Raw genomic sequence first — 14,177 nt, 5'->3', positions numbered from 1 at the left:
GGGTATTTTTTTTTTAAACTTGATGTGTCGCGGGGCTTCCCCGCCATGTGGAAATGCATCTTCCGTTTAGTGTGCACGGGGCTTCTCCCGCCCCGTGGGAATGCATTTTTTTAACGCTATGGGGTGAATACATTATATAGGTGGAGAAAACATTGGAAATATTTATATTTTATTTATTTTTTCCTTTTAATTTCGCGGAAAATATATGTGAAGAAGCACTTAATTCTAAATTGACATGTAAACTATATGTATGTTTTTCCTGTATATATTAATTTGGAAAAAAACTGCAAAATATGGTAGGTACTCAACTACCGAATTAAATTTGGACCTCCATAAATTTCCCAACACGGTAAATTTAACTTTTTTTTTGAATTTGCAATGTCTTCACCAAAACTCTCAGCTTTACAAAACCACAAAAGACTTATTTCGACCAATATAAAGCAATGATTTCATCAACGTTTAACGTAGACCTCAATCATTCTGAATTTTCTTGGCTTTGCGAACTCCACTCGCTTGTCGCAATAGGAGCACCAGCTAACGTTGTTTTTTACTTGATGTTTATTATTGCTTTCTTGGCAATCAGAGTAGTACCATACGGATGATTTTTTCAATCCTTTCTTTCTTACAGCTCAATGAGTATGGCTGTATTCCACCAGAAATGAATATTAAAATAAAATAGGCGCAATACATGAAGCTTTCAATTTAAAGTGCTAGTGGTGGAACATCTCACCTTTATTTTTCTACTGCAAGTCCTCTCTCTCCAACAATTCAGATGCCTAACCTATACTTTTCTTCTTTCGTAGATTAATCAGTCTTGACTAACAATTCAGATGCCTAACCCATGCTTTTCATCGGTCTTAGATTAATAAGTCTTGACATAGCTAGAACTACTTAGATTTAGGTTTAGATTAAACAAGAAGATAACAAACAAGAGAAGAGACAAAGTTGTAGGTACACGAAATAGGATCGCCACGTGTCACACCAAGAAAAGTTAGGGAATTTTAGTCAAAGATCCTCGTCAGTGACCTGTCAAATCAGTCAGTATCAGAAGGCGAAGTACAATTCCAAGCACGAGAAAGCTCCCCGCCACGAACTAAAGTAGGAGGACCATCAGGGTATTAAGGCAGAGCCACGAAGATTTTACTTGGCGAAGTAGGAAAGACGCAAAGTAGATAAATTATCAAGCAAGAAATAGGACAGGTGTCCCGACAAGACCACGTGAAGTCAGCGAAAAGTGGGGGAAAACTTTATGGAATATGCTCCAGGCGAAGTATAAAGTAACCTCGACGGGATAATGTGGGTTGTATACCATTAGGGTTGTTGGGGGATATAAATAAAGACCTTGGGGCAATGTAAAGGAGGAGATTTTTCGGAGAGGGAAACGTCTAGAATAGGAGAGAGAGAATTAGGGTTTCCTTGTAATTCATAGGCTTAGAGAAGGGATTAGGATTTCCTCGTAACTCACGAGTGTAACTTGTATCTCGTTTGAGATTAATAAATAAACTTAAGTTCTTGTGTTTATCATGTCTTAGATCTTACTTACTTTCCATTTGGGTGTGTTGCTGGATTTCCAGTAATCACATTTTGGCGCTAGAAGTACTGGCTAACTTAGCTTGCAATAGTTCCACCTTTTTCTTCAAACAATCAATATGCTCATTTAGACCGTCCACAGTGCTCTGAGACCTACGAAGAATAGCTGCGAGCTCGGTTTTGCTTTTGATCACTCGATCGTAATATTCTTCCATTTTCTCATAGTTGGCTATCGACGAAGAATGGAGGTTCCGCGAGGTAGTAAGGGAATTAGAGACCCGTGGAAGCTCTGACTTAAGGCGCAGGTTATCATTGTGGAGATGGAGGTTCAGTTCCTCGTTACGGGAGCATTCAACTGACAAACGGTCCAATTGCAAACAAAGAGTCTCGGCCTTTTCATTAAGGATGGAGTTCTCAGAAACATAAATATCATTTTGAGTTGTAAGGTTCACCATCTCAGCGCGAATATCTTCCAGCGAGGAGGAAGCTTCGCCGGCGCTCATTTGACGTTGCATGCATCGAGCTTGACGAAGCATAAAATAAGAAAATAATGGAAGCAAAAGCAAGAACAATAGAGGGATATCCAAGAAAAAAGAACTTACTAAGAAGCTTCTCTATATTTTGGCTTTGCTTGAGGGAATGATCTCTTTCTTTCTGAAGGTCCTCTGATAAAGCTTTGATCTTAGCCTCATCCTTCCTAGCCATCTCGCGAACAAGCCGAATTTCCACGAGGGTGCGGTAGACTTCCTGCGAAGCGAAACTTAAACTCAGAAGATAGATCTCGGAGCCGAAAAGTAAAAATAGCAGAGAAGGCACAAAGAAATCACCTGGTTCATCAAGGCAGAGTGCTGCTGGAGAGATAGACTCATTGAAGCACTCAAAAGCACAGACGAGTCTTGGGAGAGGAAGTCATTAGAAACAAAGGTGTACAAAGACTCCAAAGCGCGAGATCTCATAGACGGATCTTCTTGGGCCTTGTGGTAGATACCTCGAAGGAATTGCATGTCAGGGTCGAAGAGAGGATTTGACATTGCAGGTTGGACGGGTTGCTTTCCCTTCTCGCCAGAGGGAGGTACCTCCGGGAAACTCTTAGGACGTTCAAATCTTGGTTGAACAGGGGAATCAGCGGCCTTGGAATGGGTAACTGAATCAGCTTCTTTAGGAGGAGCAGGAGCACGAAATGAAGGAGATTGTTGCTTAGTGCGAACGAGACGACCAAGAAGAGCGGCAGGTTGTATTTCAGCTAAGGCATCCACATCCAGGGTCTTTCGCAGCCTCTTAGACGCACCAGACGGAGGAGCACCCGTCTGCCAAGTCAAGAGTTAAAAACGAAAAGGCTAAAATTTACAAATAAAAGGCGATAATGATGGTACCCGAGAAGAAGGAGGAGGAGTAGGGTGAGAATGTTTCTTGTGACCCTTGGGTACCCCAGAAGTGGGTAGTTCATCCTGCGAAGAGACATGACGTCAGGATAGACAATTATCACAAAATCTCTAGCAATAGACGAAAATGATACCTTTTCAAAGGGAGTCTTCTTAGCAACCACTTTCTTCTCCTGTCACGCCTTGACGAGTCCGGCAGCGGGCATCACATACTAAAACAAATTGAGAAGCATAAGTACAATTGATAGTTCCAAATGATACAAATTGCAGTAGGAAAAATCATACCTCACTAGGAGCATTCCAGCAAAGTCTTCAAGGATCACATCCCGCGAGGTAACAATGTCTGGGAAGGGGACCACTGCGAGGAACGCCCTTTTCATCGTAACCCCAGACGAAAGGACCGCCGACTACTAAAGGAAACCTCGTCCAGTCATCAACGGAGAGACGAAGTTGGGAATCCACATCCAGTAGAATCTCCTTAACAGGGGGAGAGACCACTTTCCTGACGAGCTCGAGACCCCACTCCTGATGCTCCCTGGTGCTTGTAAACACAACTGAATAGTTGTCCATGAAAGAGTCTATGTTGAAATCTAGGGAGTCAAATTCGTCCGTCGAAGAAGGAACTTGAGAGATACCATCACGAAAGCGAACTTTGAACTTTCTGGCGATCCGAATCGCATTACCAGTAAGCTGAAAAACCCAGCACTGCAGCCTACCGAGAATCTCCAGGAAGGTAGGGTTTGAAGGATCATACAGAGGGAAGGACAATCCCTCTCTCAACTGACCTAAAGAAACTATCACCTTATCAGCAGACCAGGTGTCCGAACCAAGCCATCGATAATTCAGCTTCATCTCCTGGGTAGCAATAACAGATACAGGGAAGAATCGACAGCTGGGGTTAAAGTTAAATCTAACTCTTGGAGTTCAGCTTGAAATTCCTCTAGGGTTTTGAGTGAAGTAGATGTTAAAGCGCCTTTGGGAGGCATGGTGGTAAAGAAAGCAGAAGGTTTCGAAAAACACACGGTAAGAGGTGAGAAGGAACACTGAGCAAGGGAAGAGCAGAGGTTGGGAGAAGCAGAAAAGAAATCCAAGTAAGGGTTGAGAAGTGTATTTATAGCAGGAAAAATAGACCGGCAAAACCGGAAACGACATTATCGAAGTAAAGGCAACCGGCGACATGCGGTTACACAAAGAACATGGCCACGTGGAAGCTTAGGGATGGAGAATGTGGAGTTTAAGGAATCTAAACCGGTTCTTATTCCATCCTAGCAGCAAATTGGACATAATAAGAAAAGACAAAATGTAGGTACACGAAATAGGATCGCCACGTGTCACACCAAGAAGAGTTAGGGAATCTTAGTAAAAGATACTCGTCAGTGACCTGTCAAATCAGTCAGTATCAGAAGGCGAAGTACAATTCCAAGCGGGAGAAAGCTCCCCGCACGAATTAAAGTAGGAGGACCATCAGGGTATTAAGGCAGAGCCACGACGAGTTTACTTGGCGAAGAAGGCAAGACGCGAAGTAGATAAATTATCAAGCAAGAAATAGGATAGGTGTCCCGACAAGACCACGTGAAGTCAGCGAAAGGTGGGGGAAAACTTTATGGAATATGCTCCAGGCAAAGTATAAAGTAACCTCGGCGAGATAATGTGGGTTGTATTCCATTAGGGTTGTTGGGGGCTATAAATAGAGACCTTGGGGCAATGTAAAGGAGGAGATTTTTTGGAGAGTGAAAGGTCTAGAATAGGAGAGAGAGAATTAGGGTTTCCTTGTAATTCATAGGCTTGGAGAAGGGATTAGGGTTTCCTAGTAACTCACGAGTGTAACTTGTATTTCGTTTGAGATTAATAAATAAACTTAAATTCTTGTGTTTATCATGTCTTAGATCTTACTTACATTTCATTTGGGTGTGTTGCTGGATTTCCAGTAATCACAAAAGTGAAACTGAATTTTATTGATTAATGAATGTACTTTGTCGAACTGGAATACAACATATATATACATAAGTTTTCCTTGAACTTCAAGATACCATATTTCTTAAATAACTCTGATTTCCTAATATACAAGAGACGAGACTTCTTGTCTTTTAAGGTATCGTGTGTTATTTCACCCACGTATCAGATGTTGTGTTAACACCCTCCCGCAAGCGTAACGGGTTATCCTAAACCGTTAGATTGAACCGTAAAAGAGAAAAACGATCCTTATAACGGTTTTGTAAATATATACGCAATTTGATCCTTAGATGATATAAACCTGACATCAAGAAGTTTAGAAGCAACTTGATCACGAACAAAATGATAATCAATCTCAATATGCTTTGTCCTTGCATGAAAAATAGGATTGACAGTGAGATAAGTAGCACCAAGATTATCACACCACAGAACAGGAGGGGATTGAGTGAAAACACGAAATTCTGAAAGAAGTGACTGAATCCACATAATTTCAGCAGTAGCAATTGCAAGTCCCCTATATTCTGCTTCAGTACTGGAACGAGTCACTGTTTTCTGCTTAGGAGCACTCCATGAAATAATATTACCACCCAAGTAAATGAAATAACCACTAGTAGAACGTCAATCATCAAGAGAACCAGCCCATCAGAATCAGTATACACACTGAAACATAACTGTAGAGAAGGAGATGGACGAAGAAGTATACTAAAGGTAGGCGTATTTTTAAGATAGGGAAGTATACGCTTTACCAGACCCAGTGAAAAACAATTGGTACATGCATAAATTGACATACCTTATTGACAGCAGACGCCAGATCAGTATAAGTAAATGTAAAATATTGTAAGGCTCCAACAATACTACGATACTCAGTAGCATCAGATAATAAGGTACTACGATCAGAGGAGATGTCACCAGAAGTACTAAGTGGAGTTTGAATAGGTTTAACACCATCCATATCTGCTCGAATAAGAACATCATGAGCATACCTTTGTTGGGAATGAAATAATCCTGAGGAAGTACGAATCGCTTCAATTCCAAGAAAATAAGACAAGGAGCCAAGATCTTTAATTGCAAATTCTTGTTGTAAACGATCAAGAGTAAATTTAATTCCAGCAGAATTGGAACCTATAACAATAATATCATCCACATACACCAACAAATAAATAGTGCCATACGAACCATTATAGATAAATAAGGATGAGTCACATTTTGAAGTGACAAAGCCAATTTGTAACAGAAAAGTACTGAGCCTGTGGTACCATGCACGAGGAGCTTGTTTAAGTCCATAGAGAGAACGATGTGGCTTGCAAACATGTGTAGGAAATCGAGAATCAACATATCCTGGAGGTTGTTTCATGTATACCTCTTCTTTAAGCTCACCATGTAAGAAAGCATTATGCACGTCAAGTTGATGAATAGGCCAATTGGAAGACAAAGCTAATGTAAGAATAATACGAATAGTGCACGGTTTAACAACCGGACTAAAAATTTCAGAAAAATCTATTCCCTCTTGTTGATTGTAGATTTTGCAACCAAGCGATCTTTAAGACGTTCAACTTCACCGTTAGACTTTCGTTTTATGCGAAATACTCATTTACATCCAACAACATTCATTGAAGGATCATATGGTACTAACGTCCAAGTACCATTTCGGAGTAATGCATTGATTTCATCATCTGATGAGGCACGCCAACTTGGGTTTTTATGAGCTTTAGAAATACAGTTTGGTTCACGAAGAGAGTCACATACTAGTGCATATTTGGAAGCACTAAGAACTTTGGGTTTGAAAATTCCATCTTTTTCTCTAGTCACCATCAGATGTGTACCAAGAGCAGATGTAGAAGTTGAGCTGGAAACTGGTGTTGTATTTGAAACGGAAGCTGGTGTAGAACTGGAAGCTGATGCTGAACTGGACGCTGGTGTAGAACTTAAATCTGGTGCCGAACTGGAAGCAGGTGCAGAAATTGATTAGGAAGCTAATGCTGTAGTCGAAGTTGTAGCTGGTGATGTAGTCGAATTGGTAACTGATGCTGTTGTGGAAGGAACACGATTCATTAGGTAACAAGTAGTGTAAAAAGAATCATACCAATACGAGGATGGTACAGAAGCCATGTTAGTTTCACGAATATGATGATGACGGCGTTCCACTAAACCATTTTTTTCAGAAGTATGTGGACACGAAAATCTATGAAAAATACCAAGTTTCTAAAGATGCGGAGTAAGTTTACGATACTCAAGTGCATTATCAGATTGAAATTTTTTGATTTTTCGATTAAAAAGATTTTCAACATGTTTTTGAAACAATAAGAATATAGAAAAGACATCAGACTTTTGAGACATAAGAAACATCCAAGTAAAACGACTAAACGCATCAATAAAAATGATATAATATATGTATCCCTCATTAGATAAAATATGAGAAGGTCCCCATACATCTGAGACAATTAAATCTAATGGATTCACATAAGTAGTTTTACTAGGACTGAAAGGTAACTCATGACTCCGATGTTCATGACAAGATGAACAAAACTTAATAGTTTGACTAGAAACCGGAAGTGAAAACTGAGAGACGACTTTACGAACTGTACGCATCATTGGATGTCCCAATCTAGAGTGCCAGTCTTGTAAGATAGCACGTTCTCCTATGCAGAATTTAGGAGACTTAGATGAAGCATCAAGATGATAAAGACCACCCCTCCTACTGCCGCGAAGAAGAACCTTCCTGGTACATCGATCCTTCACAAGACAAAAATTCGGATGAAATTCAAACAAGATAAAGAAATTTGTGGTGCAAAGAGAACATTAGAAACTGCAACTTACGGTTTGGAGTTCCCAAAATAGAGGAACCAACATTAGAAATTGGAATAGAAGAACCATTAACCATCTAAATTTGATCAGGACCAGTGTACTCGGTTGAAAACTGAAGAAGAGAAAGATCATTCGTTATATGATCTGTATCACCACTGTCAGGAATCCATGGAGGAGTTGGAAACAAACCGGTTTGAGAAGTGTATGCACGAGGTACAGAAGATGGTGGTTGACGACGAGGAGGACGAAAACTTTGATCAAAACGGTTCCAACAGTCTGGAGCTTTATGGTTTTTGCGACTACACAATTGACAGGGAAGGCGTTGAGGTTGAGACTGGTTGGCAAGGAAGCGAGAAGACATACCAGTGCTGAAAACAAATTATTCCGAGCAGGGAAGCGATACGAGTTCGGTGCAGGAGAGCGAAACTGTGCAGCAACGTTGGCAATTGGTTGTGAACTTAGCGCCTTATTCTGGTGTTCAATTCGTAACTTAAAAGTGAGGAGAAACGTAAGGAAGTCTTCAACAGTAAGAGATATCATCGTTGTGGTTAAGGACGTGACAATAGCATTATATGAACTATCCAGGCCAGCAAGGAGACAATGTCGAAATTCTTTATCGGTAACTGTTGTATTGGCAGCAACAAGTTTTTCCACTAAATCTCTAGCATGATTGATATATTCTCTCATGGTTTTGGATCCTGTCTTTAGGGCACGTAGCTCGCAGAGAAGATGGTGAATTTGAGCATCAGATTTAGAGGCATATTGAGCATCAAGAGAGTCCCAGATTGCTTTGGAAGTTGTAAGACGGTGGACGTGACGAAAAATAGCAGGTGTAAGAGACGAGAATAACCAACTTACCAGGATTTTATCTTGTTTTGTCCAAGAAAGAAAAGCCGGTGAAGGAGCAGCACCATCAACAAGAGAAGCTGGGCAGGGTTTTGTACCAGTAACATGTCCATCAAGTTCGTAACCCTGAAGATATGGAAAAAATTGAGCACGCCACAAGGAATAGTTGTTTTCATCAAGTTTAACTGTAATTATGTGGTGAAGTTAAGAGAATTGAACGGAGGCCATAACTGAAAACTGTGAAGGGGCAGTTGAACACATTAGAACACCGGTGGTAGAAGAAGCAGTTGAAGGTTCGGTAGACATGAATTGGCAGGACCTAACCCTAGATGATACCAACCTAGAACTACTTAGACTTAGGTTTAGATTAAACAAGAAGATAACAGACAAGAGAAGACACAAAGTGAAACTGAATTTTATTGATTATTGAACGTACTTTGTCGAACTGGAATACAACATATATACATAGGTTTTCCTTGAACTTCAAGATACCATATTTCCAAATATACAAGAGACGAGACTTCTTGTCTGTCAAGGTACCTTTAGTTTTGTTCGTAGACTACGTTTACTTGATTCCTATTAAAACTCAGACTCTCATAGTCATTTCAAAGTAAAATTTTAAATTTTGGTATATCTTACCAAAACAGAGTTCCAATAACATTAGGAATCTCCCTGGTTGCGTAATATGCCTAAAGTAGGATTTTTCCTTTCCTTCCTTTGCTACAATTGTTTTTGAATTTCGAATTTTGTTAATCAACTCAAAATTAAGTTGTTCCTAGATTTAGGCACTTGATCGGGTGTAATAAAGGCTTTCATTGAGCTAGAACAAGAAGATTTGGTGAAATGTTCCACACTTGATATGGTGGAAACTCATTCATTACATAGAACCATATAGGTCTTTAATTAAAAAATATATTACATATTTTTCATGCTTCAATTACGTAATTGACAGACGTTACAATTTGGACATGCTTCAATTCTACAACTACAATTACGGCTTTGATTGAGTGATAATAGCTGCATCGTTAACATCCTCCCTCAAGTTGTACATGAGTTGTTGAATGTTCAACTTGTTTCTCAGATAAAGAAATCTTGGTACTGACAAACCCTTAGTGAAGATGTCATCTATTTGATACTTAGTTGAGATGAACCGTACCAGAAGTTGCTTATTTGCTACTCTTTCACCCACAAAGTGATAATCAATTTCTATGTGTTTCATACGAGCATGAAAAACTGGATTAGCTGTGAGATATGTAGCCCCCAAGTTGTCACACCAGATTGACGGAGTTCTTACTTCAACACCAAGTTCTTTTAACAACGATTGAATCCATATTAGTTCAGAAGTTTTTATGGCTATGCCTCTATATTCTGCTTCCGTGCTTGACTTAGAAACATTTTTCTGTTTCCTTTCACTCCAAGATACAATATTATTGCAAAAATAGTATCCACTGGAGGATCTACGATCATTGAGACTCCCAGCCCAATCAGAGTCAGTGTAGGCATGAAGACTGATATCTGAAGATTTCGCAAAACCAAACCATGTTGAACTGTGTGCTTGAGATACCTGAGTATGCGTTTGATTAGCTCCCAATGCTCGATGTAAGGGTCCTGCATGAACTGACACACTTTGTTAATTGTGACAGCAATATCAAGGCGAGTGAGATGTAGATACTGCAATGCTCCACATACACTGCGATAGAGAGTTAGACCCTCAAATTTTTGTCTACCCATTCTGCTGATTTTAGTGTTAACAGTCAAGGGAGTAGCAACTGGTTTTGCTGCATCCATCTTTGTGCGTTTAAGCAGATCAGTAATGTATTTTTGTTGACTCAATAGAACTGATTCTTTTTGCTTAATAACTTCTATGCCCAAGAAGTAGCTGAGCTCACCTAAATCTTTAACTGCAAAGACAGTATTCAGAGCAGCTATTAGATTTGTAATAAAAGAAGAATTGGAACCTGTGATTATAATGTCATCGACGTAAATCAAGACATATGTTACTTCATCTGAATTCTTCCTAATAAAGAGTGAACTGTCTGTAATTGATCCTTTAAAACCCAGTTCAATTAGATAGGTGCTTAGCCGTGAAAACCAAGTGCGTGGGGCTTGCTTCAAGCCATAGATGGATTTTTTCAACTTGCAGACATGAGTTGGATAGTCAAGGTGAACATAACCAACTGGCTATTTCATATAAACGTCTTCTGTCAGAACACCATGAAATAAAGCATTCTGAACATCTAATTGCCTCAAAGACCAACTGTTTGCCACTGCAATTGATAAGACAAGTCTGATAGTACTTGGTTTTATCACAGGACTGAAGGTTTCGTCATAATCAAAACCTTCTCTTTGATTGTATCCTTTAGCTACTAGTCGAGCTTTTGGTCTATCAATCTTACCATCTGCTTTCTGTTTAACCTTGAAAATCCATTTTGAACTAATTAAATTCATCCATGGATCATATGGTACATAGATCCAAGTACCATTAAGAATGTGTGCATTGATCTCATCATCCATAGGAGGTATCCATATTGGATTTTTTGATGCTTCTGTATAAGAAGATGGGGCAGTAAGTGATGTCCCTAGAAGAGGATATTTTGTTGCTGTGAGACAAAGTTTTTTGATCGGCTTCTTGATACCATCTCTAGCCCTAGTGATAATATGATGTTGTGGAGGTGGAGCTGATGGAGCCGATAGAGCTGGTGGAGCTGACTGTGATGTAGAGGGAAGTGTTGCTGTAGAATTGGTTGTTGCTGCAGAAATGGTTGTTGTTGCAGATTCTGATGTTGTTGTATTAATTGTTGACTGCACATTATCCACATTGGGAGACATAGGTGGTGACTACATGTTATCCACAATAGGTGACATTGGTGGAGTATGTAGCAGATGAGAGGGTGGTTGAGAAACAATGTTCTCAGATGATGGAGTAGAAAAGATAGATGATGAAAATATTTTGGTGCATATGGATGACTTGGAAATGGGTTTAGTGGTACATACTTGTTTCCTGGCAGCGAATGGGAAGCTTGTTTCTACGAACTTGACGTGCCGAGAGATATACAACCTTCATGTAGGTACATGTAAGCATAGATAACCGTTGTGGGAACCACTATAACCAATGATAACACATGGTAGTAATCTTGGTTCAAGCTTATTAGAGACATATGGGCGAAGGCATGGATACCATAGACAACCAAAGACTTTTAGAAAATTGCAGTCAGGTATTTTGTTGTATAAGAGTTGTAGTGGAGATTTGGTCTCATGTTGAGATGCAGGTAGTCTGTTAATAAGATAACATGCAGTAGAGAAAGCCTCTACCCAGTAGGATTTTAGCATGGAAGCATGAAATAAGAGAGCTAATCCTGACTCAGTGATATGTCTAATGCGTCTTTCAGCAATACCATTTTGTGCATCTGTGTGAGGGAAAGAAAACCTATGTATCACACCAGAATTATTAAGGAAAGCAGTGAACTTCCTAAACTCTCCACCATTGTCTGATTGAAAGACTTTGAGCTTATGATCTGTTTGATTTTCTATTAAGTTTTTGAATTGATTAAAGATGGGAAAGGCATCTGATTTTCTATCTAGTGGATAAATCCAAGTGTAGTGTGAGTAAACATCTAGAAGAAGCAGATAATATCGAAAACCATCTTTTGAAACATGTGGTGAGACACATAGATCAACAACAATTAAACTCAAAAGTTTATCAATAATTGTACTACTAGTAGGAAATGGAAGTTTATGACTTTTTCTCATATGAAAAGAGTGACAATAATCAAACTTCTTATTTGCAACAGGAAGTGAAAGATTTTTAATCATTCTAAAAACAGTGCGAAGCATTGGGTGACCCAATCTTTGATGTCATAGAGGGACTGTATTAGATAGAAGAGCAGTTGGTGTTGTATGTTGAATCTCTCGAACAACATCAAAGACATAGAGCCCATTCTTAAGTCATCCTTGCAACAAAATTGTTCCCGACTGGATTTCCTTCACAACAAAAGACGTTGCATAGAATTCAAAGAAGACATTATTATCTTTGCAAAATTTAGAGACTGAAAATAAGTTGGTTTTTATTTGAGGGACATGAAGAATATTGTTTAACTGAAAAGATATGTTGCTACGAGTAAAAGAGGCATTGATACTTCTTTATATAAAGGGAAATGTTTATGCTGACGTCTCGTTCTCAGGTTAATTTTAACACTTTCATCTGACGTGTCCTCACCATAATTTGAGGAAAGTTCGAAAAAAATTGAAAAGGCAATGTCGCTTGGAATCATTTTTGTGAACAGGTACATTACGAGAATCCCTCTCTCTTAGTTCCGAACAGTTGCAACGTTTTGGCCACTGACGAACTTTTATAAAACGTAAGCAAACGGTTCAACACCATGTTAAAGTCGCCGTAATCCTATCATGAAACAAGCAGGTTTAGACGAAGAAGAAGACAACAGGGTGATGCAAATTTGGGATTCGATTTGGAAATCTGGCAACGGCTTGGAAGAAGAAAGACAATAAATTTCTTTTTGCTTACATGCCCAATCTACATCCCCTCATGTTTACTCCCCAATAAGGAAGCCATGTGAGACACATACTTAGAGAAATTTACCGAAGGATGTGTGTAAAGTGTAAACCATACGAGAAGGCTGAGAGCGCCAACCAAATTCAATCTTAAGTTTTCTGAAAATATAGAGTCCCACGTGGTAAATTTGAATGGAAGCTGTTTAACGACGAAGGGATACGTCTTTCATTTAGGTTTCCCTTTTAGCCTTCAAATTTTTCTTTGGTTTCGCTTACGACCTTTCGATTGCATAAATAATATATGCATGCCAAATACACAGCACTCCCTCAAATTGATACCATAATAACTACCTCTGTTCTTGGTCATTTTCTGTTCAATCATACTTCATAAAAGTGTACAGTCCCCACACCTTCTAATAACAAATTCAGATTTGATTTACTGAAATCTAATGGGATTTTGTTTTGGTTTGCTTTGTATATGCAGGTTCAGGGGTTAAAAAGCCATTAATGGATAATAATCATTTGGTACTGGAAAGTGTAAGCATCCTTCAATCTGGGACTTTGGAGAAAGTTAAACAGTTTTGTAGGAAATAGTTGCACCCGAAGCACTGTATAGTTTGTTAGAGAAACTTCTTTTACTGAGATGGATGATCATCCCAAATAGGACCTTGGAGGCTGCACGGTATATGTTTGCTAATCTCTTTTTAACAATATAACTTCTTTAAGCATATCTAACGGTAGAATTGCACTGATACTCCGTTTGTCACATTACAGACTTTAGAAGAAAATCGTAATCTGTATATGCTTTTTTTGTATGAATGAAGTTGAAGTTTATATATATTCAAGTGACGCTCTTGGATTGGTGTTGTTTCATGATGTTTAGTAATAGTTTTGAGGGTTTTTTTAAAAAAAAAAAATAATACATGAATGTACACAATAATAAGTGAATGCAGTATATATACAATGTTTGAATACAACTAAGAGCCGTGCGCATCAGGGAACGCTAAAAATATTACAACATAACAACCCTAAGCACTACAATTTTGAAGGAAATCACATCATAAGATAGTACCCCCAAGGATTTAATCTCATGTAGAGGTATCTTTAGATTTACAGGTTCCATTAAGAATGGAAATTGGTCATAAAGAGAAA

The sequence above is a fragment of the Papaver somniferum genome, chromosome 10 (genome assembly GCF_003573695.1).
Source record: "Papaver somniferum cultivar HN1 chromosome 10, ASM357369v1, whole genome shotgun sequence".
In the NCBI taxonomy this organism is placed as follows: domain Eukaryota; kingdom Viridiplantae; phylum Streptophyta; class Magnoliopsida; order Ranunculales; family Papaveraceae; genus Papaver; species Papaver somniferum.
Note: the sequence above shows the minus strand (reverse complement) of the source record.